The sequence below is a fragment of the Rhineura floridana genome, chromosome 5 (assembly GCF_030035675.1).
Source record: "Rhineura floridana isolate rRhiFlo1 chromosome 5, rRhiFlo1.hap2, whole genome shotgun sequence".
Taxonomy (NCBI): Eukaryota; Metazoa; Chordata; class Lepidosauria; order Squamata; family Rhineuridae; genus Rhineura; species Rhineura floridana.
The window spans coordinates 93,702,377-93,729,641 of NC_084484.1; the positions used below are offsets into that span (position 1 = coordinate 93,702,377).

The 27,265-nt window shown below is 41.1% G+C and overlaps 1 long non-coding RNA gene across 1 annotated transcript; it reads left to right on the top strand.

Moving 5' to 3' along the window:
* The first annotated feature begins 6,798 nt into the window (after window positions 1-6,798).
* Window positions 6,799-21,708, top strand: LOC133385868 (uncharacterized). The gene is made up of 3 exons (XR_009762987.1): window positions 6,799-6,982; window positions 16,129-16,357; window positions 21,245-21,708. It is a non-coding gene; the product is annotated as an uncharacterized LOC133385868 (long non-coding RNA).
* Window positions 21,709-27,265: the final 5,557 nt, after the last annotated feature.

Below are 27,265 nucleotides of genomic sequence, written 5' to 3' on the forward strand. Positions count from 1 at the left end.
TCACAAGCAAGCAGGAATCACCTGTTCAAGGAGCGTACTGCAGATGAGAAAGTGGGGGGGGGAGAAATGAAGGACAGACACCCAGCTGGGATTTCATAAGGCAACACAATCACTGGAATTCTTAGACAGGAAAGGCTTAACTCAAGACCAGTGTGGAAGGAAAGAGTTGTATAACGCAAAATCAGCTGTCCAGTCACAGAGTCTCCTGGTACAACCAAGTTCCCAACAGATCCAAATCCTAACAAAAGGGAAGCCCCGTAACAAAAATAATTTGGCACATAGGAGCAGCAAGGTGCTGCTGAAAGACGCCTACTTCACCAGCTAGCAGGTCCTTCCAATGCTGTAAGTGACATGTTTAGCTATTTTTCAGGGATAACGCTTCACATTGACCTGCCCCAAGTGCTCTCCAAACTAGGGGGCCCCTTTTCCATGGTCAGCTGCCATGAAAAGGGGCCATCTGTGCTTGACACCTTTTTCTCCCCTACAAGCTTGTCCAAAAACACCCCGATATCATTTCTCAAATTGCCAAGATAAACATTTGAGAGATGCATCCCATCTTCCATATACAAATCATCACCTGTTTGATGTGTGAGTAATAGAAAACTACTCCCCTCTGCAGACCAAAAATCTTACCAGGCTTCTGAATGGCTTTCTCCATGTCTCTTTAATGGCCAGCTGACCTTAATGTCCAGGTCAAACTCATCTGGGCAGGGTTTCTACCCAAGCACAATGGACTTCTGGAAACAACACCCTGATCTCACATGCACCAGGACTAAGGAGACCTCAGGCATGCAAAGGCTGCATTTGGTTGAGAACCAGCCTAACTCCTCCCAGATCACATGCTTCCTAACCTCTCTCCTCCTCTAGTGCAGCTGCAAAAAGATTGGAAGCTTTCATTTTAGATTAACCACAGCATAGCACTGTTTTAATATATGCAATTGTTTTATATAAATTTTTATTATATTGTGATATCACTTTGAGATGCTTCATAGGAAGCGAATCATAAATGAAATAATAATCCTGTACTATCTGCCTAAACCCCAATTGACCAGGAAGAAAGGTGAAAAATGAGTTATATAGGCCTCTTCTCATCACTCTGCTCAAGTGAGATTTCAAATCCTCAAGCCACATCCCAATCTACTTGGCCTACACCAATGGTGTTATGAGGCCAAAGCAGTCCTTCCTCCTCCAGCACTTTCTGCCCACAATAATCTCCTTTCTTACAAGATGTACTGCAGAGGATCTCATCTATAAACCTCAGATTTCCCTAAACTGCTGTTTCAAAGAGCAACAATTTTTCACCCAGATAATAAAATATGGCTTGGATCTGCAGATAACCCAGAATTATTAAAGCTACCACCACCTGATTTAGGACCTTGATGAAGCCTTTGGGAAGATGTTTATTTGTTGGATAGCAACATTTCTGATGCTTTGCACTTTCACAGAAACATAGGAAGCTGCTTTATACTGAGTCAAACCATTGGTCCACCTAGCTCAATACTGTCTCCACTAACTGGCCCTGGATCTCCAGGGTTCCAGGCAAGAGACCCTTTTCCAGCCCTACCTGGGAATCTGGCACCTTCTACATACAAAGCATGTACTCTAGCACTGAGTTACGGAGGCTTCCTATTTTACAAAGCCAACTGATTAAGCCTGATCCATATTCAGTTAAGACTCTCAGCAGGAGGCCAGATGAAGCCTGAACCATTGACTGTTGCAATGAAGGTAAATGCTTTAGGATGACAATTGTGTTCACAGGCTCTCCATTCCTGGAGTTTGGGGGGGGTGTCCATCAGCACCTGCCTTTTGGCTGAAATCCAGTGTTTGATCATTATCTGTGCAGTTTTTCACACAAAAAAGAATGTAAGGATCCATGTTGTGTAGTATTCAAAACAGCAGGAATGCAAGTTGCTGAGATGACTGAACTGCACAAAGTAGAGCCCCAAACAGAACCAAGGAAAAGAAGAACCAGTCTGCAATGGAAACTTTTTCTGGGATTGTTGATAATGAACTAACTGACACTAACCATCAACTTACTATCATCAACTTTTACAAAGAAGCTATAGAATCTTGCAGAATTGTACAATTTTTCTCCCAACTATTTTGTGAACATACCAAAAACAAAAACAAAAAATAAGAGATCAGGCACTCTGAATGTAATGACAGTTTATTTCAATTATTTATGACAATTCATCATAATGTACAGTAATGGCACTTTGAGGCTAGTGAAGTCTCTGTAATAAGAACCCTCAGTAGATTACTCTGCCTAGTATTTTGCTTACATTAGACATCACTGTTAATATTTTATGACCCCTTACTGTAATAGGACAACATATTATCATATATATATACACACACACACACACACACACATTTTCATTCTAATATACACCTGCCAGTTAATACAATTAATCCAATAAGCTTTTGACTTTGTACATCCAAATGCTGCAAAGCAGGCAAGTTCTATTTACTTTTACACATCAGTTATTCCACTCCTAGCACATGTTATAAATCCCATTGATTTCAGTACTCCCAAGAGAATATGTTAAGGACATAGGCACAAGTATTCGTGTGTTCAAATACCTCAAGGTATTTAAAGAATCAAGGCTAAAATATTTATTTGTGCTTTACTTAGTCTATTTCTCTCTTTCTCCCAAGAGAGATTAGTTAAAAACTTCTTTGATATATGGAAAAGAAATGAACTAAAAAAGAAAAGAAATTAACATGATACACAGTACAGGCACTTCTACTAAAGTAAGATTCAAAGCCCTGATTTTTGCACTTTAAAATACATAGTAAACATCTTTGAATTATATTCACTTAAATTCTTGGAAGTTCCCTATCTTCAGATTTAAAAAGACATACATATCTAATTGAAATGTTAATAAGAATGCATTACTCTAACTTTACATCTAGATTTTTCACTATTCCTATATAAAATTTCCACATTAAACAGTTAGTTGTTTATATATATATTTATTTAAACTCATTGTAAATTATGGCAGTGTTATAAAGAATAAACAATAATTTCACATTGTAAAAATTTATTTCAGTGAATGCAGTTGGCAGTGTTAACACACCAATGTCATACAACAAGCAAATCTGTTTATGATTAGCAGACATAAGAATATCCAATGTGAGATTTAACCAAACACAACTTCTCTTCTCAGACAGCGGAACTGGAGACTACAATCAGCAGCTGACAAATTCTACTAGCCTTGGCATGCAGCCAAAATTTGTAGGTGCTACCAACCTTGCCCTGGCTCAGGAGATAGGTGAGCAATCATCCCTTGCATCAAACTGAGTGTTAGAAGCATCCAAACATACCGCTTTCCAAGTGCCTCCAAATCCCAGTGAAGCAACACAGCATGTGTTCACCTTTTTCCTGAGCTTAGAGAAAGTCAAGACCTTTCTCTTAATGTCATGCTGGGGTTCAGAGGCACTTCAAAGCAGCAACAGCCTCAATAAAGGTTTGGGCTCTACCTCACCCAGAGGATCCTTCTTTCTAAAGCGCCAGGAAAAAGGTAGCAGCTCACTCCTGATGTTGTTCTGGCTTTTAGAAGCACTCAGGAGAAGTGAGTTGACTAGTGGCTTTCTGAGAGCCCTGTGACTGCCAGCAGGAGATCAGAGACTCCACCTGTTTCTTGCTAGTCTAAAGGATGTACACTCACCACTGGTCAGTACATTGCAGATCCCTAGCAAAGATGTTTCTTGTCCATATCTTCATGGTAAAACTGTGCATATATCTAAAGAGATACCATTTATTCCACAGTAATTCTGAAACCACTCTCAGCTGCCACCCCTGTTCTAAATACTTTTATATAGATGTAATTTCCATTTATTTTAATTTAACTTCCTTTTAAATAGGCTGAGGCTCAGGGTATGTAAATATGTTCCAGATTGTAGTGCTAGACAGCTTTAAAAGGAAGCAGCCAACTTTAATTAGCTTATTTGTACCATAAATAAATGTTTTAAAGACCTGAATATATGATGTTCATCCTTGGATTTATTTAACATGATACTGAAGAAAAACTTTAGAGCAGAGCTTTCAAGATCTCTTCTATGCATTCCACTCTTCCTCAAATCTTTTAAACTACTATCTATATGATTTTCTGTACCTCTTAGCTTTTGAAACTTGCTCAAATACAGCTGATACTTTAACTTAAATTCTGTATAAAAATGCCCAGCTGTCAGAATACAATAAATACTGGGAGCACTATAGGCAGTTAGGTTAATCAATTTACATACCTGTGGTTTCTCAAGTTCCCAAGCCCAGTCATGTGTACACTCTCTTCTTTTTCTCAGAGAGAGAGAAATAACTTCTGCTAGCATTTGTATTTGGTTTCCACACTGCCATCTATAGTCAACAGAAGAAATTAGACATCTATTAAATCCAGAAGCCTAATGTCACATCTAAACTCCAGCCTAGATTGTGTTAAAGTCTCAACCATTCCAAATAATAATATATGCATAAATATACTTACAGCTTCTTTTACAGCAGAATTCTATGCATGTCTATTCAAAAGTAAGTCCCAATGAGTTCAGTGAGGCTTATTCCTGGGAGATTAAGTATACAACTGCACTCTTGAAGCTGTTTTAGCTCAGACTACTTAAAGATTAGGAAAAGTAAGCTGTGATTGTATCTTGAATATTTAATCCTTTACTGCTTTCATTTGGTCATTGTAATGACATATACAGCAGCACGTAAACATTCCTAATTGGTTTAGCATGAAATACAAAAATTTCACCATAAGTACTCATTTAAATGTTGCAGTTTTCTATAAAGACTATATGTATACATTTCAGAAGCTAGCACACCAACCATGTACTCTAATAATGTAAACAAAAAGGTTCCACCGCAGCCTTGTTAATGTCTATTCAGAAGTCCTACCCCACTGAACTCAGTGACACTTACTCCAGGGGTGCCCAGGATTGCAGCCCAAGTCTATCAGTCCTTCCATTGTAGAGTTTGTCTCCATTTTATTTCTATTGTAACAAGCATGTCTACTGTCAACTTACTTCTATGCTAGAATCAGTGTATTTTAGGTAATCAATTTAACACACTGACCTCAAACAAATAAAATAACCCTCATTAGTTATTCCCCTGCCAAGGTAATGCTCTTCTCACATGCTGCTAGTAAGGTAAGCTGGACACCCTGTCTCCTATCATAAGTTTTTCCACATGCAAATACAATACTTTGCTACTGCCATCAAAACTGTTGTGCTAATAAAACATAAGTCAGAAGAGGTGCATTTAAGTCAATAACTGAACACGCACTGATAGTTGCAATTTTATCTAACTGCATAATTGTATATCTTGCACAGCACATACAGTAATGGACTATCCTCCTCCGTTAAAATTACTACTCAAGAAATGGTGTGTTTTGCACATGGCAATCCTCCCTGCCCACTAAACGCGGAGCCACTTGACAAGCTGCACACATGCCGCTTTTACTCTTTCCCCTCGCTTCAGTACTTCTTAGCCCAAATCCCCAAGTAAAAACGCCAGCATAACCAAGCCACTCTAAAGGAAAAGCAATATATGCCGTCTACGTTGCCATTACCTACACAACATACACAACTATAGGTTACAGTTATATGCATATGCATTTTAGTTCTGACGGGGAGGGGGAAGCAAAACAACTGATCGCCCCCACCCGAATTATCACTCACTCTCGTCGCCCTCCATCTCCATCCACCAAAGAAAGACGGCAAGTTGTAAGCTACACCTCTCTCAAACACGCACAACCCAGAGACACCCGGGTCTCACTACTGGCTTTTGGGTGCTAGAGTCCCATTCTCCGCCCAGCTCGTTCCCACCCACGCACCCCCCCCACGCACGGCTGCAGCCGCCAGGGGCTGACAATGCGGTGGAAACGGGTGTTGCCCACCTGCGCACTTGGGCTCCTTCTCTCGCGCTCTCTGCCTCCTGGTGCCGCAGGATGAAGCGGCGGCGGCGGCGGCAGCTCCCTGCAGCTCTTTGGGCTTCCCCCTCCCTCGCTCAGCCCGCTCCAAACAGCCAGGGGGAGCTTCACACTGCGGGTGCCGCTCCTTCGCCGCTTGGGATTCCTAGGGAGGGAGGCGGCCGGGCGGGCAGCGGAGCAGCTCTTCGCCTGGCAGAACCACAAGCCGAGACTCCCTCCCCGGGCGGGCAGGCGGGCGAGCGGGCAGGCAGGCGAGCGCGCGCGTGCTCTTTCGAGGCACGTTTCTCCCGCCGGCTCCCCTTGCTAGCGCCCAAAACCCAACAAAGTCCCGGCGCGTCAGCCGGTACCCTCCCCCTGTCCCCCTCCCCCCGTCCTTTGCTTTTGATCATATCTCTGGCGCCGCTTGGTGCACACAGCCCTCTCGCCAGCCTGCCTACTGCCTACATACAGTCAGTCCGCCCCCTCCACCCGCCTGCACCACAGCCTGACTGAGGCACACACCGCACACACTCAGAGTACAGAGTCAGTCAGTCAGTCAGTCACCTGACTACGCTGCTCCCCCCACCCACCCCCTTCCTTTTCCTCTCCTCTCCTCTCCTCTCCTCTCCGACCACGCTTGCCTGAAACACTCGGGCCAGCCCACCTGTCTGCGCCCCCACCCAGCTCTCCTTGCCAGCTAACCACCCACCCACACAGCCACGGGGAGAGAGAGAGAGAGAGAGAGAGAGAGAAGACAGCGACAGAAACACACACGCAGAGTCCCTTCCCTTCCGCGGCGCGCGCCACTGCGGACGCGCACACGTGCCTGCACACTTTCCTTCTCCCCTCCCCAAAGGGCCACTAGCAAAGAAACTTCAGCTGCCCCAACTGTGAAAGATAGAGAGCAAGAAGGCAGAGGAAGTTGAGCTGTGCGCTTTGAGATACTGCATGCTGCTTGCCTCCTTTGCTGTGGTCACAAATCAGTTGCGCAGCAGAGGGAAACGCATGTGTGCAGTGAGCGGAAGTGCTTGGATTTTAAATTGTTTATCTGCGACAAAACCAAACTTATTTACCTGAAAGTAAGTGCAGTTCTTCTAACCCACGTATAAAAGCATCAGGATGCCTATAAAAGGATCTTCAGTCTTCTTACCTGGTAATTAATTCTAGCACATTGCGACCTACGTCAAAAGGAACTGTGTTTGGAACCAGGATATTATTATTATTATTATTATTATTATTATTATTATTATTATTATTACTTAGATTGAAGACACTGGGACCGGCATTCCATTCTAAATATGTTTACTTTGGAGTAAATCCCAGTGATTTCGAAGGATTTGCAGTGCTGTCCTATGCATATCAACTCAGAAGTATATTCCCACTCTGTTCGGTGGGGTCTACCCCCCAAGAAACCACACAGAATTGCAGCCTAAAGTTCCTAACAAGTGTGCTTAGAACAAGGCTAACTCTTAAAGAGAAATCGCTGGCTTCTCTAATACTGTCCACTCAACATGGTTACTAGTACAGGAGGCATAAGAGTTCTTTTACACAAGTTCCATTAATTGCTAATCTAATCTTTACTGTCTTGGAGGTCTACAAGACTTAATCAACAGAGAAATTAATTGTGCTTATAGAGGGCATTTGATCTGAGAATGTACATTTGAATTTTAGGAACATAAAATCAATTAAATCCAGGCTGGTATAAAAATAACTGGTAATTTGGGCTATTAATTTCAGTGGTCCCAAAGTTTCATATGGAGGCTATGAACTATTCTACATCAGTTCATGAAACTACAGTTTGGAAACAGCAACTTTTTACACAGTGGGGAACAAATCAGATGTAACTAATTGAAATTTTAAAAAGTTCCATGTATGAAACTTCTCAGGAGAGCCAGTACGGTGTAGTGTTTAAGGTGTTGGACTACGACCTGGGAGACCAGGGTTTGAATCCCCACATAGCCATGAAGCTCACTGGCTGACCTTGGGCCAGTCACTGCCTCTCAGCCTCATGAAAACCCTATTCATAGGGTAGCCATAAGTCGGAATCAACTTGAAGGCAGTACATTTACATTTACATGAAACTTCTCACAGCATAAAACCAAACAAGGTATTGTTGCTTGCCTTAACCGCATAAAGCCTTTAAACACATAAATACATAGAAAAATTACTGTATTGTTGGAACTCTAATATTTTGCACTGAGGTGTGCAATCTACTTCCAGTAAAGAGAATTTAAATCGACAAAAATAAATTTTGTGTATAACCTTCTTTAGAAATGAACAAGTGGCCCTGCAATAAAATGTTCCAGTGTGGAGTAGTCCTACTCTTTGGGATGTCAGCACTCTAATCCATTTTACTTCCCCACCATTTTTTCTATTTTGTCCCCAATATTCAGTCAGCAGTCTGTAGTCACTGAACATCCACAGTCCTCATTGGGTTGTTTTGGTAATTCACCTCCTCAACCCCCCACAACACAAATACTTTGGAGGATTTTTGCCTACTTTTAGAACGTCTACACCTTGGGGTTTCCTCAGGCTTGCTGATACACTCCTTATTTGTGTGGATAGTGTCATTTTTGCTACATGAGCACTAATGCTTTCCATCCCAGTATTAAAATGTTACTTACATGAGGGGGTATTTAGCTGCAAATACTTAAAAACTAGTATCTCCTATTGAAATCTTGCAAAAATTATTTCATATAGATGAATACTTGGATTAGTAAATATGTCCTTGTCTAACAAATAGTAATCATATTTAAACATCCTTGATGTGAATAAAAATCAATAGCATTGACAAAATGACTGTTACTAATCTTTTATGAAAAGGCTAACTACAAAATTACACAATATGTATGTGTGACTTATAATATGTATGTGTGACTTATAATTTGGGCTTGATTTGTGCAGGGCTATAAACCAAATTAGCAGCTGGTATGGCGCACTGGGAGGAGAGCCTGGCTGGGAATCCAGAGTATGTGAGTTCAAATCCCAGCTCGTGTCTCCTGGGTGTAAAGGGCCAGCTAAAGATCATCCCCACAGTGAGTGGCTCAGGGGTTACATGCCCTGCCACCTGTGCAGTCGTGGGCAAGCTGCATAGTCCCAAGGAGCCCAGTTGCCCCCCAGCTGGCAGTTGCAGACAAGGAAGGGACAGTCCATTTCCATTTCATAAACCAAGTTACTTCAAAGCATTTCATCATATTTTAAGCCAATTAAAAAATTTACCCATTGTGTAACATCATATATGGGGAGCTTTCCTTTTTCTATTCTTTGTAAAAAAAAAAAACTTTTATTGAGAGAGTAGGACATTTCTTTTTTAAAATCCAGAGAGAGTACCATTCCGTAATTCAATTATTATCTAGAAATGTGTCTTCCAGGATCTTTTGATTTGAAGAACTGATTTCTTTTAAATAACAACTCCTAGTGCTGAAATATCACTGAATGTGCTCCTAACCCAAAACTACCAGTTCATTTTATTATGTGTAAAGCATTATTTTACCCCTGTGCCTTATCGACTCCAATGGCTACCAATTTGTTTCCAGGCCCAATTCAAAGTGCTGGTTCTGACCTTTAAAGCCCTAAATGGCTTTGGACCAATGTACCTGAGGGACCGCTTATGCCCATATGTACCTGCCTAGGATTTAAGATCATCTGCCCCTAGTCTCCTCTGCGTGCCTGGAATGAAAGATGTTAGACTGACAGGCACACGAGAGAGAGCCTTTTCAGCTGTGGCCCCCAAGCTTTGGAATACCCTGCCCCAAGAAGCCCGCTCTGCTCCCTTCCTGATGGTTTTCCAGAGACTTCTGAAAACCATCTTGTTCCGGAGAGCCTTTGGGAGGGACTGCAGAAAGTGCCTGAAACTGATTTTATGCCTTCTATTTTTTAAATTTTACCTCTTTAGTCCCTTCAGTACCACTTCCCCCCCCTCTGTGTAGTATTTTAGAGTGTTGGACTACGTCCTGGGAGACCAGAGTTCGAATCCCTACACAGCCATTAAGCTCACTGGGTGCCCTTGAGCCAGTCACTGCCTCTCAGCCTCAGAGGAAGGCAATGGTAAACCACCCCTGAATACCACTTACCATGAAGACCCTATTCATAGGGTCACCATTTCTACAACAAAGGCTCTTACCATATATGTAGCAAGAAATGCCAGACGTCCAAGCTGGAATTAGAAAGGGAAGAGGCACCAGAGATCACATCGCAAACATACGTTGGATAGTGGAATGGAGCAAGGAATTGCAGAAGAAAATCACCCTGTTCTTAATAGATTACAGCAAAGCCTTTGATTGTGTAGATCGTGAAAAACTATGGAATGTTTTAAAAGAAATGGGGGTACTACAGCATCTGATTGTCCTGATGCGCAACCTATACTCTGGACAAGAGGCTGCTGTAAGGATAGAATATGGAGAAGCCAATTGGTTCCCCATCGGAAATGGTGTGAGAGAGGGGTGTATTTTATCACCCTATTTATTTAATATATACACAGAAGATATCATACGGAAAGCAGGATTGGACCAAGATGAAGGAGGTGTGAAAATTGGAGGGAGAAATATCAATAATTTAAGATATGCAGATGATACCATACTACTAGCAGAAACCAGTAATGATTTGAAACGAATGCTGATGAAAGTCAAAGAGGAAAGCACAAAAGCAGGACCACAGCTGAACGTCAAAAAGACTAAAGTAATGACAACAGAAGATTTATGTAACTTTACAGTTGACAATGAGGACATTGAACTTGTCAAGGGTTATCAATACCTCGGCACCGTCATTAACCAAAATGGAGACCATAATCAAGAAATCAGAAGAAGGCTAGGACTGGGGAGGGCAGCTGTGAGAGAACTAGAAAAGGTCTTCAAATGCAAAGATGTATCACTGAACACTAAAGTCAGGATCATTCAGACCATGGTATTCCCAATCTCTATGTATGGATATGAAAGTTGGACAGTAAAAAAAGCGGACAAGAGAAAAATCAACTCATTTGAAATGTGGTGTTGGAAGAGAGCTTTGCGGATACCATGGAGTGCGAAAAAGACAAATAATTGGGTGTTAGAACAAATTAAACCAGAACTATCACTAGAAGCTAAAATGATGAAACTGAGGATATCATACTTTGGACACATAATGAGAAGACCTGATTCACTAGAAAAGACAATAATGCTGGGGAAAACAGAAGGGAGTAGAAAAAGAGGAAAAAGAGATGGATTGATTCCCTAAAGAAAGCCACAGACCTGAACTTACAAGATCTAAACAGGGTAGTTTGTGACAGATGCTCTTGGAGGTCGCTGATTCATAGGGTCACCATAAGTCGCAGTCGACTTGGAGGCACATAACAACAACAGGGTCACCATAAGTCGGGATCAACTTAAAGGCAGTCCATTTCCGTTTCATTGTATTTTATGGATTTTAATTTATTTTAATGTTTTTGTGATCTTTATTGTGTACAATTTTATTATGTATGGTGTTCGATTTTATTGTAAGCCACCCTGAGTGCCCTATTATAGGGTAGAAGGGAGGGACAGAAATATTGTAAATAAATAAATAAAATTTTAGTTAGCTAGTTAAAAGATTCCTATCTTTCCTTTCTCCAACAAGCCTGAAACAACCTTTAATTCCTATGTTGTTGCAAATACTACCAAAGATGTAAAATTGTTCTTGTCACTTTTGGCAGAATTGTGTCCAGTGCCAAATATTATACCTTCTTCCTAAGCAGTTTCAGGTTGTTTCCTCTTAATCGTGGCTGTCAAAATAAAAGGTATCGTCAAAGTGTACATTGATATAAATCTGTTGCAAATATCTGAAAAAAATACTTCTGAACACACAAACCATTTTTCTTACCATATTTAAACAAATGTAGGATACTGGCAATTCATAACAAAATTTCAGAAACATGGCCCCAAATCCCCTTAAGGCTAAGAGAAAGGCAGTAAGAAATGTTCAAAAGGAGAAAAGCATTTTGTATAGGTCTGTTGCCTCCATCTGAATCATAAGAACCTTTACAGGGACTGTTTGGTTTCTCTCAGGCCTAGTGCCAGTGGGCGGCTAGGTTGGGCACTAGCCTAGCGCCCTATCACTCAGAAGGGCTCTTGAAGGCCCACTCCTTAGGTTGGGAGGGTGGAGCTCCCACTCTGTGATTTGAGCATCAGTTTATGGGACCCAGCAACCCAACACTGCTGCAGTTCACAGAGTGGGAGCTCCCAGGCAAACCCTAAGGGGTTGATGCCCCTGCCCCCATCTTGCATAATGGTAGCCATGCACGCACAGTGCTGCATGCACACTGACCCGGGAGGTAGGTAGGGCAGGCAACCCTATTTAAGCCCCATGATGTCTGCATCAGGAAGCGATGTTGGGGAGTATGACGCTGGGGGCCTGGAGCAGGCTGGTGCCCAAGGACCCAATTATGCCTGGCGCTGGCGCTGGCCCTGATTTCTCTGCTCATAAGAATTTTCAAATTTCCAGATAATGAGTCAGTATTCATTGTTCCTAGAGGCCCTGTTAACACCTAACTCTGCAAGTCCTTGTTTGGTCAACCATACAATTCTATTTTTAAAAAACAACACTTTTGCATTCTTAGCCTCATCTATACTACAGATTTTATCATAGGAACAGAGACTTTTTGAGTTTATTTACTCCACAGCTGATGTGCAGCAGCTGAACTAAAAATATCTTAGAGTCAATATCATCATCATCACCATCATCATTTATTACCCACCCTGCACCCAAAGGTTCCAGGGTGGGTTGCAACAATTTTGCAATACACATTAAAAACAATTTAAAAACAGCTTAAAATCCCAAAATAGGATGGCTCCTAAAAGTCCATGTCTCAGGTGTCAAAAATCACCTTAAAGAGGTGTGTATTTAGCATTCACCTAAAACTGTACAATGAAGTTGCCAGGTGCACCTTGGTGGGAAGGGAGTTCCACAACTTAGGGGCCACCTTTCCTGAGCCACCATCCCTCCAAGCTTCCCAGGGTGGCAGAACTACCAAGAACTACACCCTCTGCTAATCTCCACATCCAAGAGGGTCTGTAGGGAAGGAGGTGGTCTTTCAGATATTTGGGACATTTATGGCCCAGGCTGCTCTTATTCCCTTTTTCGCTTTGTCCTTACCTCTTGGCACAACAGGTGATCATGTATCCATGTGAGCTCGTTTTTCAACTTGTTTTAAGTTTTAAGTTGTTTTGTTTGTGATGAGTCTTCTTGGCACAATTGTGCATAACAAACCTTTGTGCAGTTGTGATAGTTTGATCTTCTGTGACATTAAAAATCAAAATTGTTTTCCTTAAAAGCTATAAAGCTATATGAGCAGCAAAATCCCTGTAAAGAACATGGAGGAAGAAAGTCAACCTGCAATGTCAGTCATTTAAGGCATGTGATAAATCTATTGCTGCATGAACATGAGGTTCACTCCTAATTTGACTAAAGTGAACATTGGATACCAAACAGGGGAAAGCTCTACAAGTCAACATTGCACAGCTCTGAGCTCTGGCAAGCTGCAGTATAGACAACCTATCATATGTGATTTTCCAAGAATTTTAGGAAGGAGCTCAGTCGGGTACAAGGAGCACTGTTTACTCATTTTGATGAATAACCCTTTCCCACACCCTGTCCAAGACCAGACATATGTAGTTGGACTCTCTTTCCCAATATTTAGACTGGCTTCATAATTCATACTCCTAGAAATATTCTGCCTTGCTCAAACTGATTTAGAATTCAATGCCTTGATTTCTTTTGGAGTTCCAACCCATATAGAAATCTGTCCCTCACATGTGTCTCTGTCTTGGCTGGGCCCATTGGTCTTCAAGTGGTAATCTGGCACCACAACAGTGGTATAGTAGTTAGAGTGTTGGACTAGGACCTGAGAGACCAGGGTTCAAATTCCCACTTAGCCATGTAGCTCGCTGGGTGACCTTGGGCCAGTCACTGCCTCTCAGCCTAACCTGCCTCACAGGGTTGTTGTGGGGATTAAATGAGAAGAACCATGTATGCCACCTTGAGCTCCTTGGAGAAAAGGTGGGATATAAATGCAATTTAAAAAATGGTCTTGCACTGGCCTAATGTGGATTGCACCAGCATTGCCATTAGCTTTTGTCTGACTGTTTATTTGGGCTTGTTATTAAAGAGAAGGGAAGAGCCAGAGACAGAAAAGACTTATAGGTAAAGGAGGACAGAATTGCTTTATCTTTAGGAATTCTGTAGAAGATATGTTGATAAGAGTGGCTTTTCTTCCCTGCACAAGAAGCTGCACCTGCAAAAAAACACCTCTTCTCTACAACTGTATAAAAATACAAGAGCCCGGTGCATCCCTTTCCACCCTTATTTAAATCACTATAAAAAGAGAACAAGAAAACTAGCATATTGAAAACTTTAGATTAAAGATGGGTGTTGAATCCGTAGTTGTTGAAAAGTGAGCTGGCAGAGAGGTCAGTGCTGTACAAATGCAGCGGCAGAAATGCTGGATTGGCTCCACCAGCACATTTGCGCCACACCAACCTCGCTGCCCCTTCACCCCTCACCTTCTTCATTTGCAGCAGACACTTAGCCGGAGGGAGGCCAGGTGAGATGCACAGCCCCTCCAATGCTGCCTGCTATGGTTAACAACAGATAAATCTGTTGTATTTAATTTGGGGTTGTTTGTCTAAATATCCATTCTACTTTCTTGTATGGCAGTTTTTCAGATTATTGTTCAGTTATTAACCCTCTTAAATGAGGTTCACATGTATTGCCAAGTTCTCTTTTTATAACCAAGACACTGGCACATTGTGGCCTCCCAGACACTTTCTACCTGCCAACACAGGTGGGAAACAGTTTAAGTCTCAGAGTGCAATCTTGCTTCCTAGAAAACCCATGGAAATTGTTTTCATTGTTTTAATTGTGATCGTGTACCATTAATATCAAGACTGTAACAAGAAATTCCAAATTGCACAAAGTATTTTCTTGGGATTAATGGACTAGTTGAAGTTAATGCCCCTCAGTTTTACTTTCAGCTATTAACATTTCTTAGGTCATTAATTAATTCCCAGGAAATGTTCAAGACATTTGTACCTGCTATCACTAAAATACTGTATGTTCTAATTAAACAGTAATCTTCAATCCATTGTCTCCAGAGTAGTCACACTCATTTCAGTCCACTAGAATAAACAGCCTTGGGCACTATAAAATAAAAAACAGCATTTATCCCCAGGCACTTATTTTCTGTCAAAAACATTTTTATTTACATTATTTTCCATTGTGAGTTTAAGTGGAGTTGTATAAACCCATTTACTGATTTGTTTTATTTTGCTGCTTAACAATAGATCACACTAGACATAATGAAGTTCTGCTGCACAACTTTATGGCACACTTCAATTACAGCATCATCTTTAAAGACAAACACTCAATATATGGATAAATAAGTTCTCATAGAAAACTAAATAAAACCAGACTATAAACAGCATACAAAAACATCCAGTTGTTTTGATGTTAGTTTCCTTGTGTCAAGTATCGACTTCAAATTTCTTGGTGAAAATCAGAGATCAACAAAAGCAAACACAAAATTAAATACGACAATTTTATCACTCTTAACTGCAGCAGACAACATGGAGTGGTTGTGCCACTCACCTGACCTCCCTCCAGCTGAGTGGCTGTGGCATCCAGGATGGAGAGGTGGCAGTGAGGTTGGTGTGGGCCAAACACACTGACAGAGCCAATCCAGCACTCCTGCTGGCCCATTTGTACTGCACTGGCCTCACTGCCACCTCGCTCCTCCTCACCTTGGTATGCCGCAGCAACTCAGCTGGAGCGAAGTCAAGTGAATGGCAAAGCCTCACCATGCCATCTGATAATGGTTAAGAAGTCATTACTGATTTACAATATAGTAATACAGTGTGGGCAGTTAAAACTGAAGGTCTGCATATTCTTTTTACTTGCTCACTTCAGCACCCATCTCTCTTCTGTCTGCCAAATCACCGCTGAAATTCAAGTTCTGTTTATTTTCTTTCTTTTAAATCATTTTTGTTATTAAGTAACAAACACTACATAAAATTACATTGCAAAAAAGCAGAGTGGTACAAGAGGCTTACACAGTAATGTCTCGCAGTAGTCGCCTTGGGCTTCTTTGGAGGAAGGGCAGAATAATCGTTCAGTAATAAAAGCAACAAGTAGAAATAGTTTTGAGTTACATATTAATATTTGGTTTTCTTCTCTATCCTGAGTTTGGCTGGCATCACTTCTGTACCTTTCATGTCTGCAGTGCACAGAGGCTGCATACACACCATACATTTAAAGCACATCTTCCCCCCGGCAAAGAATCCTGGGAATCCAAATGGTGGGAAACCAGAGGAGGAGGAGCCAGTGGAAAGCTCTGCAGCATCCATTTCCTGCTCGGGAGCCACCGCCACAGCTAAGCACCAGCTCCATTGGGAGCTGCACATATGAACGGAAAAGAAGAAGCTGGCTGCCATGAATTGGCCTCCCAGAGAGTAAGTGCTTCCCATAGATGGCCATTACAAAGGCTGCACCAGCCTTTTGGCTGACAGAGTTTGCAGGTGGATTGGGACCATGGGAGGGCTCCAAACTCGAGGAGGATCTCACATGTTCCCCCAGGCTCTGCCTCTGCCACACCCCCAGAATACCCCACTTTCAGGGCTTCCACCAGCTTTCGCCAGTCCTCCATCCGCTGGGCTGGCTGTACCTGGCAGACCCCTGGCAGTGCCGACAGGATCCTGGCAGTGGTGCAGTAGAGGGCCTCTGCACTGGAAGCCTGCCAGCACAGCTGGGGTCCACAGCATCCAACTCCCCCCAGCCTGGCAGAAAGGTGAATTGGATTGTGCCCCTAGTCTCAGAGTGTTTGGGGGGGAAAGATGTGCTATTGTAACACTGACTAAACTAATGCACAACAGAAGAGCAACTAATGTATAAATAGATTCTTAGAATGATAGGCATTGTTTATTATATCCTGGAATGACAAATTCCAGGAGAATATGACCCATAGAATCTTTTGCTCTGTTGCAATATTGCATTATGTGCTTATTATAAAACTATGTAAATATACGGTTTGTTTTTTAAAGATACTCATTACTATCTTTTCTGGCTCAGGATAAAGTCACATGGGCAGGTTATTCCTATGATCCAGCTAAGATAGCCGATTTTATACCAGGGCATATGTTAATGCAATGTAGTTGGGATTCTATACTCCCCAGCAGCAAAAATCCAAAGCACATATAAGAGCAGCAGAAAAAGAACCAACATAGCAACAAAGCTTGCAACTCCCACAGAGACCCTGGCAACTATGTTGCTACCTGCCAATTACAATTTCACTCATTATGCTACATTTAGCTGCCCAGAGTATCTGCACACAGGATACAAATCTTGCTAATTGGGGGAATGGTTTCACTAGCTATGCAATCCTAAACAAACATACTCAGATGTGTCTTATTGAAATCCATGTAGCTTACTTCAGAATAATTGTGGTTAAAAACAAGTTAATTTTTTCACTAATAAGAATCTGTAACACTACACGAGATATTCACCTGCATCCTTCCTTGTTTGATTTATGAAAGTATTTTTTAAATGATATAAAATTTGGTAACTGTGGTCACACAAAAATATTTTGTCAGCTGTTGCTATTCATTTATTAGATTTCGATTCTGTCCCCCCCTTTTTTTTCTTATTCATATTAATTGGAACTGTCCCCCAAGTTAAATTTAAAACCTGGAATGATTTGTCTAGAATAATTAAGTTCCTGGGTGGAACATCAAACATAACTCAAATCATTAAAATAATTTACATTTTAAGTACTTATCAAGTGAGACTTCCTGTTTGATTATTTGAAATTTTAGAAAGCAATCCTGCAATCATATATACATTTACATGTATGTATGTGTCAACTCAGTGGAACTTACCTCTGAACAAAGTTGCATAGGATTCCACTGTAAGTCAAACACAATCAAACAAAATGCAAACACAGTCAGGGCACAATCCAGTGGAAATTTGCTGTGACTAAATCCTACTGAAATCAACAGAAACGAATGCACACTTAATGCTTAAACCCCACTGATTTCAAAGATATATATATTTATTTATTTATTTATTACATTTCTACCCCACCTTTCTTTTCATGATTGAAACCCAAGGCGGCTTACATATGGTTCCCAGGCAATCTCCCATCCAGGCACTGACCACAACTGACCCTGCTTAGCTTCAGCAGGGTGCTGGCCTGTTTAACTGTGCATGTTTAACTGTCGCTGGATTGAGCACTAGCTATACATCAAGTGGCACCAGTAGCCATTCTGTCACTCCAGACCAAATAAGTTTGAGGCTCAACATTTGGAAAGGACCAAACACCCAAGACCCAACCCAAGGCAAGTTCATCCATCCCTTTTCCTCATGACTCTGGTGATGCTATGCAATCACAGCACAATGTTCCGGAGAACAGGTGTATTCCTGATAATTCATACAAATAGAGAAAACTACTCAGCAGGGAAAGGCTGTTTAATAAGTGTGGTAGATACAATGTCAAGGAATAGCAGATTAGTCTGACTCTCCGGAAACTCATGGGATAGTTCTGAGAGGATGGTAGATATGTCCCAATTTTTCACAGAAACAGAAGTAGGTCTTTCATTCATTTTCAGATAGACAGTTACTTCAAGGTCAGGGCAGGAATTTGTGGAATCAGCACAAAAGAAGCAAAAACTTCTTAAGATAAATGACAAATGTTATACTTACATGGGAAGTATGTTCTTCCATAAAGCTGTGTGGAGTGACCCATTGATCTTAATACAGCTTACTCCCAAGTAGGGATGGAGGGGGATTAAATTCATATTTAATGCTGACTCTATCAAATTCACACTTTCTGAAACAATTTAAAAATTGAAACGTGGCCATCGTTCAAAATTTGCATTTATCCAAATTTTGTGATATAGTTCTTCAACCAACCAGTGTTTTTAAAAATGCATATATTAAGGGAAAGTGTGCATAAAATGAATATATGTGTGAAAATAAAATACAAAAATGCATTATATGATGAAAAATTGCTTGGAAAATGTGTATTTTAGTCACAACTGCATACAAAAATATGTTTATCATGAAAACTTTATGCTAAGATGCTAAAGAATTTTCATGAGAATTTTTTAAATTACAAATTATGGTGAAATGTAGAGAACTGAATTTAAGATTGGAAAAATGAAAAACTGAGAAAACCAAAACTGACAGATCCTTTCATCCCTACTCCCAAGCAAGTATGTAGAAGGCTACAGCCTTATTCAGCAAGAGCCAATTTGGAGCCATGTTATCATCCTCTTGCTTAAAAGTGATAAAGGGAAATCCAGCTTTCCACAGAATATTATATCATCTTCACAGATATTTATGTTACAGATCTAAGATTCAAATATATAAGCAATTAAGGAACCAACATTAGATCTAAGTCCTGGAACTGAAAAAGGTTCTTTGATATGGATTTTTTGAATTACGTTGTACCTTATGGAAGCCTATGCTTATTGGATTGATTATTAATAGCACATCTTTTTTCATATTTAATTTCACTCCTATGCTCAAATAGTTTCAATAGCACACCAAACACTGTAGACACAAAAGCTAATCCATTGACAGTTACACTCTCAGCATACCTGACAACTCTGCCGTCACCCATCACTCATAATGTCAGCCATTGACAATGACCTCATATAAACTATGGATAAATGGTACAAATCAGCATGTGGTAACAGTGGTAATGTCATGATGCCCAGACAGTGCACACACACACCCTTCCCACACACAATCAGCAAAACCACTTTGAGGAATAGATGGTAGCACTTTCCTGATCAGAGGCCTCCCATGGCCCAGCTATGAGGAAGCTTGCATATAAAACCCAAGGGAAGTCCTTTGGCAGTAGCAATAGTTCAACACAAAGAATGCTAATAATATAGCACACATGTTTGTAGTTGTGTGAGCAAAACAAGCTTTTTGGGATGTAACCACATAGATAAGGAAAAAATGTTCACATGAGGCAGCGCTGTGGTAGCTCAGTGTGGAAGGCAGTGCAGTGGGAAACAGGACATGTGGGTTTGAGTCCCATTCTTGAAAGATGAAAGTGTGGCTTCCACAAGGCAAATTTTTGAGGGTCAATAGTTTTCAATGGAAAAACAAGAGACAGTGATTAGCATGTGTGGGGGGGTGTCCCCATCTGTTATTCATAATAAACATAAAAAGAGCCCTACTGGAACAGATTAAAGGCCTACTCTATCTCATTCAGCATCCTGCTTCCAGCACTGGCCTGCTGGATGCTTGTGGGATGCCCACAACCAGGGAATGAGGGCAATACCTCAAGTGTCACAGGAGCTGAATTCACCCAGCTCCCTTCTAAATTAAGGCAGCCAGAAGCAATCTTGAACAAGCCAGCTTGGATATCCTGCAGCCAGATGCCATTGCCAACCTCAAAGGGGTGGACACCATCAGCCCTGAATAGCTCAGCCTGCTTGAAGCAAATGTCCTTGCACTTTATTACTTGTAGTGTCAACTCCAGGTTTTGGAGGGCTCTTGGAAAAGACCTTTCAGGTGCCCTCTTAGTGAGTTGTACTCCACTTTCCCATTATAGTACAAGTTGGTGTTGTTGCTGCCCCCTTTTCTCCATGATTACTACCTCTTGCTTGTCAGGAAGAGAGCCTCTAAGCAAGCAGGCAGTAGTATCCACTGATCTTCCTTTGTCTACTGCTCCATTGCTGTCTGGGCCACAGCAAAAGGTGAGTGAACAAGAAGGGCTGCAATAGTGACAAGGAGGAGCAGGTGTGGGTGGGTGGGCTGCTGGGTTGTGTGTCCTTGGCAGATGCCTGACTTTATGCAACCCTTGGCACCAGCCCTGATTATGGTTGTCATGAGAGGAAAAAACCTGCCTACTGTGTAAGGATTTTGCTAACAAGAAATATTGTAGATTCTCCTGGTCTCTCCTGGCATGAGCAGATTTGAGGGAGTCTACTGCTACCTGCAGGCCTACATCATGGACAGGATTGGTCTGTAAGAATCTGTCACTTTAAAGGACCAGCTAGATTCTTTCTTCTTTTCGCCCTTTCTCTTGACTGATTGATATAACTGTATGCTATTTAAAAATAAATCTATATCATGTTCCAAAAAAATTAGCTATACAGATTATATCTATCTATCTTCCTATCAGTCTGTCTATCTATGTATCTATCTTCTCACCTGCTGTGTGTTGAGAAGTTCCAGGGCAAGCCTCTTCATGTGAGGTTTAAAAGGGCCATCTGGAGTTTTCATAATTTCCCCATTTTCTCACGTCTCCCTTTAATTTGTAAGAAAAACAGTCAAATGGTTGGTCTCTTAATTCAGAACATTTCATTCTTGATTTTTATTGACAGATTTTCCATTTGGTTTCATGAAGTTGAAGCTATTCAAATATCATCTTCTAAGCCTACAGAAGCTGGGAGTAAGGAAGAATTATACTGCTGTTGCTTGGATGTGACACACATTTAACTTGAGCACTGCAATGTCAAACAATGACTTGCATGTTTCAGTGGCTATTGCATATGAAACAAAATAAACAAAGATTTTGTATCACTTATATACCTTTTCACTATACCTACACAATGCAGAGACACAATGGAGGCTCTTCCCACATTCAAGGGGGGGATCACTGAGGTCATACTATATGAGATAATAAACATGTTTTTGTGTTTCCATCTGTGATGTGTTATTTTTTTTTTTAAAAAAATAGCACTAATTAAGTTCACTATTGCTGCTCCTGCATCATGTACCATGCAGGGAGCAATCCAGCAAAGTTAGTCATTTTTATGCCCATGGTCTTAATTTTCTCCCAGTGAAATCAGTTGAACTTAGAAGTATTGAACTAAGGTTGTCTCCAGACTGTCAGTATTTTGTGGGAGGGACTCAGTTGCATATTGGAACTTTATGTTTGCGCAATTTAAGCGCTCTGGTGCAACAAATCCACTTGTGGGGTGAACAGACTTTTAAGAACATGATGGTGAAACACATTAAAAATGTGGAATAAACAGTTGATTGCTAGTAAGATGTATAACCTCCATGCAATTAATTCAGGATGAATGCTTAGTAAACTGGTTGTCTGGAGGAGCTTGTGGTTAGATTATCCACAGACTCTTCTTATACACCAGAATAGCGATATGTTTTTGAAATGCAATAATTTAGCTACCAAATCAGGATGATTTTAATTTTATTTTGCAGTTCCATCTACTCAGTCATCTTTTTAGATTGGCACTGAATAAGACGAACTCCACAGAAAAGGGACAGATTTATCATTTGTTGCATTTAAACTCCTGCTTCTGAAATTGATTACCCCCTATTTCTAACTCCAAAATATGTCTTTGACTTCTCTCTTCATCTTAACAAATGAGAAAAATAAAAGTGATTTATTTGGCACTGTGTTCTGGCACTGCTTGGAGCACCTTTCTCCTTTATCTTGAAATCCAAGGAATTTAAAAAATTCTACTCTTGGCTATTAATTAAGTCCAGGCTATGGTCTAATGCACTTTCCCAGCCTCTACTTTAGATGTGTGGGAAAGCCAGGAAACATGTTGCCACCAAATTTTACCTGTACAAGAGGGATCTGCTATATGTTATAATATGGAATGTTTCTGTTCAGTGTTCCTACCAACCTGCCACCCATGCCTTCTTTCTGGATACTCTATTCCACCCCCACCACATCCTCGCAAACACTTAGCATTCTTTGGCCACTGAGCATGCTCAGTCCTCATTGGGATGTTAATGGGATTTGTGTTCTCTTATGGTTCCCCCCCAAAAGATTCCCCCCTACTTCTGCAATTATTGGCATATAGCGATACCTCCCTTTCTTTTGGTAGCCCCTTTCCAGTTACATCGCCATCAAACCCCAGCACCTTAGTTCACTGTTATATGATATATAAGCATGCCTAAGAAACAGGATGGACTTGTGCAGATAGAAGCAGATTTGATTCTTATTGGATGATCAAAGGTGTTCCTAAGAGCATGTCTAAATTTTCTCTTAGAATTGAAGAAAGTGTAAAACATACCATAATGCACCATTCCCCAACTTGGTGCCCTCCAGATGTTTTGGACTACAACTCCCAACATGCGTGATCCTTGACATATTGTCTGAGGATGATGGGAGTTGTGGTCCAAAACATCTGGAGGGGAACATCAATCTAATGTGAGATGAGCCTTGAAGACTCTGATACCAGAATTACATTTGTTTGTAGGCTAATGATAAAATTCCCTGTTCCAATTTGAACATCTGTTCAAGCCCTGAACCCGTTTTAAGTAAGACCAAAGAAAGATACAAAGTAAAAAGTAATGAAGCATCTGAAGTGAACCCTTCTAAACACTGTGCTTTGCTAGTTATTAATTTGGGAAGTATTCTACCTTTCACAGTACAGGTGCTGAAGTAGTTGTGTGTGGTTGGATAGGATGACTTGGCATGAGATCAACACATTTGTCCTTTTCCAGTGTGTGTTTTTAGTCTAACTGATTCTTGCTTCTTCAGCTTTCTCTGAGTAGTTTTAGAAGTCACGCAAAAAAGTCTTTAAGCTACTACAAGTGTCACTAATAGTGCACCAGCTCTTTCTCACACAATGTGTATGTACAGTAGCTGCACATGAAGTCTGCACTTCATGTTCTGCTCTAAGTAGCATCCTTTTCCACAAAAAATTGCAAATTCTTCCCTTATTAAAAAGGCAAGTTCTGTCTACTTAGTCACTGAACAGACCACTTTGTGTATCCCCATTTGTCTCTGCCAAGCTGAATATGGTGTCATTAAGTAAAAACAGCTTTTAAGAAAGGAAAACCCAACTGCTACACCATCTATGCTGAAGGAAGAGACTTAGTGCTCAAGAATGCTACATTTAATTTCTTTTTTATGTATCTGAAATGTTGTTATGCCATCAAGAATAAATCTCTCTTTGGTTTAATAGTTTGTTTTCTCATAGGTCATTCAAATCTTTTCCCAATCCCAGAGTCTTACCTGACTCTTTGTTCCAAGTAAGTCAAAGGAGGGAAAGCAGTATGCTGGAAAGTTACTTACTAGCCACCCATTAAGTGTGCATATAGCCACCTGAACATAACTACTGACAATTTGTAGATAAAAAAAGCCTCCCTACTTGGTTATGGGTCAAGGGTAAGGATGGTGAAAGCTTGCAAAGTTGTATTCCAGGGCAAAATTTGGCATGTTCTTATTGAGGAATATAAAGGTGGTTAGAGTGCCAAAACATTATCTGGACCATAACACTTCTCATTTTACAAATTAAGCCATGAATACCCATCTAAAATTAAATATGGTATTCAATGCTTTGCAGAAGGATCTAAGCAGCTCCTGAAGCAAAGACTTTCTATTATCAAGGAAGCGATGGCTTTCCAGTAACACAACAAATCAAAGTGCACCTTCTTGCTAAGCATATCAGACACAAGTGAGTACTAAAATTCTTAAAGTTCAGTTGAGAATTCAGCTTTCATTTCCACTAGAGTGGGTCATGTTTGATATTTTATTTATATGGTTCAAGGGCTGTCTTTTTACAGCAATCTATTAATTAAAATTCACAAATAATTTACAGAATCTTCAGAACAACCCAGGTTAAATAAGTAGCAATCCAAAGAAAAAACTTCAAATGATGGTGAATAAACATTTGTTACTCTGAGGGGATTTGTCAGGTGCTGTCCAGGTGGTGGAAAATACTGCATGAGAATCAATAAAGTCACAACTATGAATGTTAGCCTGTTCTTCCAGTAAGACTGGCTGAAAAACCAGTCAGAGATTCACTGAATCCATGCATGTGAACTTTTCCCAATAACTAACATGAAAGCCTGTACTCTAGAGCATTATCTCTTAATCCCAGAATATACACTATAGTCAGCATGGATTTTTCGCATTCCGCAATGTTAAATTGAAAATACCCCATGCCATTCTGATGCTTCCCATAAGCTCATTTCAAAACAAAACCTTACAAAACTTATAGTTCTGAACCAGAAACACTTGCTTAACAACCCTCTAAATTTTCATGGCGACAAACAAAACAGTCAAAGGGAATTGAGAGTTCCAAGAGTAAAGAGAGAGGGGAAAAACCCAGACCCCTTTTGGATTTTTTTCCATCAGAGTTCTCATAATCTGTTGAAATTTATTAAAAATCAGCCACGTTCACAGAGTACCTGTAATCCTATTACTGACCTTTCTGCATACTCTGACCTTCATCTTTTGGAGTTTAACAGTTTAAAAAATGCCTGGCTGATTTTTAATTAATGTTAGAAATTTAGCATTGAACTCAATGATAATGTCGAGCATGCTCAGTAACAACCAACTGTCAGTGTTCTAAAAGCCAGACTCCCAGCTGCTTGACTCGCCTAATCGGGGCCACACCCATACCAGACCTCTATTTCACTTTAGACAGGTATGGCTTCCCCCAAAGAATCACCATAGAGGCACATGTTACCAAATTCTTCCAAGCTCCACAGGAAGTGGATTGGACTGTGAAAGACCACCCCAGATTGTGTTGGCATTTTGACAAATGTGTAGGGCAGTCCAACATCTCAGAGAGCAGGTCAGGTCTCCTGCTCCCCTGGTGCATTCACTATAGCTGCCCAATTTCCCTGCTTTTTAAAGTTTGATAGAAATATCTGTTGGCTATAGGTACATTCTTAAACCGCACATTTTTTGCCTATTAGTGAATATGTAGGTAGAGTTTACCTCCCCTCCCCTGGACAGTGGAGGTTACCCTTTAAATATCATTGAAATGAGAGGGGGGAAATGCAGCAGTGGTTCCTCTCATAATGTTATTATGGTGCAGCTGCATTTGGAATACTGTGTACAGTTCTGGTCACCTCACCTCAAAAAGGATGCTGGAAAGTTTTAAAATGTTCAGAAAAGACCAACATAAGAACATAAGAACATAAGAAGAGCCTGCTGGATCAGGCCAGTGGCCCATCTAGTCCAGCATCCTGTTCTCACAGTGGCCAACCAGGTGCCTGGGGGAAGCCCGCAAGCAGGACCCGAGTGCAAGAACACTCTCCCCTCCTGAGGCTTCCGGCAACTGGTTTTCAGAAGCATACTGCCTCTGACTAGGGTGGCACAGCACAGCCATCACGGCTAGTAGCCATTGATAGCCCTGTCCTCCATGAATTTGTCTAATCTTCTTTTAAAGCCGTCCAAGCTGGTGGCCATTACTTGACCAAGATGATCAAAGGGATGGAGTGACTCTCCTAGGAGGAAACATTTCAGAATTTGAGGTTTAGGTTTAGAGCAGCTTTTCCCAACCTTTGGGTGTCCAGTTGTTGCTGGACTACAATTCCCATCATTCCTGACCATTTGGCTATGCTGCCTGGGGCTAATGGGAGTTGTAATCCAACAAAATCTGGAGATTCAAGGGTTGGGAAAGGCTGGTTTAGAAAAAAAGGCAAGTAAGAGGTGACATGATAGACGTTTATAAAATTATGCATGTCATGGAGAACATGGATAGAGAGAGATTTTTCTCCCTCTCTCATAATACTAGAACTCATGGACATCCAATAAAGCTGTGTTTTCGAAGATTCAGGACAGACAAAAGAAAGTACTTCTTCACTCAGTACATAGTAAACGATGGAATTTGCTCCTACAAGAGGCACTGATGGCCGCCAACTAAAAGAGGATTAGATAAATTCATGGAGGAGGATGGTATCAAAGGCTACTAGCCATGATGAGTATGCTCTGCAATATGCTTCTGAATACCAGTTGTTGGAAACCACAGGCTGATTGCTTTTGTGCTCAGGTCCTGCTTGCAGGCTTCCCAGGGACATCTGTTCGGCCACTGTGAGAAAAGTATGCTGGACTAGATGGGCCACTGGTCTGATCCGGCAGGCTTTTCTTGTGTTCTTACAGATCCTCCTCCCACCCTGCAACATTCACCTGCAACAATGACTTAAGAGACATTAAAGAACAATATATTCTCCAGACCACAAAATATTGCCTCACAGTGCTGTGCAACATAGCTGGTAGAATATGTGACTTTGGCTGGAAAACTGGATTCAAATCTTCAAGATCATGGGATAACCTTCGGCAGAACCAGCCCTGCCATTTGGCAGAATGTGGCCATTCCCTCAGGTTGCTAAATAATAGCAATTTAATTTATTTGCTATCAATCAGCTCCTTGAGGGAATGGCCACATTCTGCCAAATGCCAGTTATTCATACTGTGTTTTACTCTGAGGGAGACACTTGTGGGATTTTTCTGCTTTAGGGGCCTAAATAACATGGCCAGCCTTGGGTAGTATGCCACTTGACTAGGGGTGAGGCAAAAGGGATACCTCAGAAAGGATTCTGTAGAGCTGGAATAAGTTCAGAAAAGAGCAAGCAAAATGATCAAGGGAATGGAGCAACTCTCCTAAGGAAAGGTTACAATATTTGGGGCT